This window comes from Brassica napus, chromosome A9 (assembly GCF_020379485.1).
Source record: "Brassica napus cultivar Da-Ae chromosome A9, Da-Ae, whole genome shotgun sequence".
Lineage (NCBI taxonomy): Eukaryota > Viridiplantae > Streptophyta > Magnoliopsida > Brassicales > Brassicaceae > Brassica > Brassica napus.
The window spans coordinates 28,159,876-28,163,258 of NC_063442.1; the positions used below are offsets into that span (position 1 = coordinate 28,159,876).

The 3,383-nt window shown below is 43.3% G+C and overlaps 1 non-coding gene across 1 annotated transcript; it reads left to right on the plus strand.

Moving 5' to 3' along the window:
- The first annotated feature begins 615 nt into the window (after nt 1–615).
- On the plus strand, nt 616–722 carry LOC125578717. Its single transcript, XR_007316800.1, has one exon. It is a non-coding gene; the product is annotated as a small nucleolar RNA R71 (small nucleolar RNA).
- Nucleotides 723–3,383: the final 2,661 nt, after the last annotated feature.

Sequence of the window (3,383 nt, forward strand, 5' to 3'; positions counted from 1 at the left end):
GTCCTAGGATTTTTATCAGTTCTTCCAGGGAGCGTCTCTTGTTGCCTCTTGACACTCTCAGCTGTTTGAGCAAGCTGAACATCGATCTTTCTTATGTGGATCGCAAGATTGTCATACTTGTTATTCAGCTCAGTGAACATGTTGCCCATCCTGGTATCCATTTCTGTGGTTACCTGATTCAACGCCTTGGCCTGAACCTGCTGACCCTGCAACAATTGTTGCATCATCATACCCAGACCCTTCAGCTCATCTGGTTGATTGTTCCCGTTAGCTGGAATAGCTTGCTGATTGCTCTGCGGTTGTCGCTTGTTCTGGTTCTGAATATGCCCTGCCGTAGCTTGCTCCATGCTGAAGACGTGCCCTTGGTTGTTTTTCAGTAGCTGATCAACCTTGGCAGTCAGCTCATCTATTTTCTGGGCGTCAGAACTGTTCCCTTTCATGGAGCAATCACTCTCCTCTTTCTTATTAGCTGAGCTAGCAGACATGTTCTCAATCAGCTTAAACGCTCCAGCAGTGGTTTGAGTCATGAAATCTCCATTGCTCGCGGAGTTTAGAGCACCTTGGTATTTCCAGTCCACTCCATCATAGAAAATGTCCAGGAGATAATCATCATCAAATCCATGGTGAGGACATTCTCTGCGATAGTCATTGAAGCGCTCCCATGCATCGCAGAAAGGCTCATCAGTGAGCTGTTTGAAGGAGGTGATCTTGTTCCTCAATGCAGCTGTTCTCGCCTTAGAGTAGAAATGGCTTAGAAAAGCTGATCGGACCTGTTCCCATGAAGTGAGAGAGCCAGTAGGGAGAGAGTTCAACCACCGTGCAGCTTTTCCGTCAAGAGAGAATGGGAATAACATGCACCTGATGTAATCTGGTGGAACACCATTCGCGCGAGTGAAACTGCAGACTTTTTCGAAGCTCTCAATATGCTCCATTGGAATTTCTGTAGAGAGACCAGAGAACACCTTTCTCTGTACTAGACCAATCAAAAAAGGCTTGATCTCGAAGTCCTGCCTGGTGCAGGGTGGAGGAACAATGGCAGAGCGCGTAGTAGGGATGTTGCAAGGAAGGTTTCTTTGCCCGATTGGAACAGTCTGCGCCTGTTGTTCCTGCCGCGCGAGAGCAGTCTGTTCAGCAGCATCCTGCTGAGCTTGGATGGTCTGCTGCATTTGAAACATCTGTTGTTGCATCTGTTGCAACTGAGCAGTGAGTTGCTCTTGATTGGCGTGATCACCCATAGTGGTGTCGGTTTGCCTTGGCTGTTGACGATTTGTTCTTTCTAACCTTGCTAGCTCCTGGTTGGTAAATGTAGCTAACTCTTCTTGTGCGTTTCTCCGAGTATGTCTACTGGTCATGCACCTGGAACATTAGCTGAAACAAAAAGGATAAGGCAAGTTAGAGGTCTTAGACTAAATAAATAACCGAAAAATAAAGGTAAAAAGATGGTCCCCGGCAACGGCGCCAATTTGATATTACGTGTATACGCACACCAAATAACCTAATGTGCACACTACCACAATCGAATGGTATGTCGATGTAGCACTTTAGGATCGAATCCACAGAGACCAACGGTTACACTTTATCTTTATGGGATCAATACTTAGCTAAAACAATATGGGGGGTTTTAAGATTTGAGGGTTTCGTGAGAAACAAGTAACAAGATTAATTAAAGTATTCAAATAACTAAAATGCTAGCCTAGGGTGGTTTGATCGGGGGTTAAACAAGTGTGACCCAAACAATTATTCAAGTTTGATTAAAGACCAGTCTAGAACTCGGATCACTCAAGTAGAACAGCCCACTGTCGTGGAACTGCCCCCTATGCTGATCGATCTTGATACCTAAACTCTCGTTTGGATCAAGATGCGACAGCAAGCAATAGAGATCAAGTCCGATATGTTCACAAAACACCCTAATATCTACTTTCGCTGATTAGGGATGCAATGCTCATTCAAGTTATGTCTAGCAACCTATAACACTTTTGATGAATAGATTAAACCTAAAATCAGGCACTAAGTGGTTAACTTGATGCAAGCCTTAAGAACAACAGTGAATGAAGACAATCGATTTATAACTTATTTATGTCAAGCTCACAGATCTAACACCCTAACACCCTAGACTAAGCAAGCTGACTACTCAGCCATGGAGCAAGAAAACACAGAGATAACAGATGAAGAAAATATGCTGAATCACTAAAATAAAAGAGATAGGGTTCAGGATTCTTCTCAAGAGTGTAGAGATCCTTCTCCCTTTACAATAAGCAAATCCAACAATGGAGTTTTTGGGTCTGGTTCCTCTCTGTAAACTAGCGTAGAATGATCAGGAAAAACAGAAAAAGAAGATATATCAAAACCACAGGCGGCTGGGAGAGAAAATAGAGAGATTAGGGCAAATCCCGAAATAGGTTGTTGTTTCCTTAAAAATCTCTACCGCTGGAACACTCCCTCGGAACAGTCACTCGGGTTGCTCCGCTATCCAGAACAGTCATCAAGACTGTTCTGCGTGAAAATCACCAAATTGCACTGTTTTCTGCCTCTTTTGTTCCAGCTGGTTCATCTCCCATCCAATACAACTCCAGACCTGTAATGACAAAAGGACTAGGAAGACTCGATAAAGACTTGAAAACCAATTTAAAAGCATATATACAAGATGTATAAAATACCATATATCATCTACCTACAAGTGGCATTTCCCTACCTGTAAATCAGTAAGTGAACAAAATCATAGATTCAAAGTTTAAGACTTACGTAATTACATAACTAATAATTAAGTGATGAGCAGCCAATATCACATTTTATCCCAAAGGTAAAATAAAATACCACATTGTCGCAAGGAGAATGTGGTCTGGAGCAAGCTGGTCTGGTTCCCACAGGGTGTACCGCGGTTTGCTTTCATCACTTGGTTAGCTATCAGGAATCGACTCTCAACTGGCCATCGTACGAGTCAATGGGGCCATCCTCAAGGTTGTCTCTTCTGTGGTGAGCCTGACGAGACAAGAGATCACTTATTTTTTGCGTGTCCCTACACTTTCACGCTCTGGATTAAGGTGGTTGGGAACCTGTTTGGACAAGAACCTGATCCCGACTGGGATACAACTATGGCGCTTCTTCTCACGGGATCTTTTGACAGGTTGACGTTCATACTGCTGCGGCTTGTGTTGCAGGTTACGATCTACTATATATGGCGCGAGCGGAATGACCGCAAGCACAATAACTCAGCCCGCCCTGTCAATCATGTTTCTAAACTGATTGATAAAACGGTCAGGAACCGTATCACTTCCACTGGATATGCTCTGAAGCCAAGGCTACAAGGTCTGATGAGAAGATGGTTTGAAGCACATATAATTTAATTTTTCTAAGTTTTGTCTCTATTCTTTAAAACCTAAAAA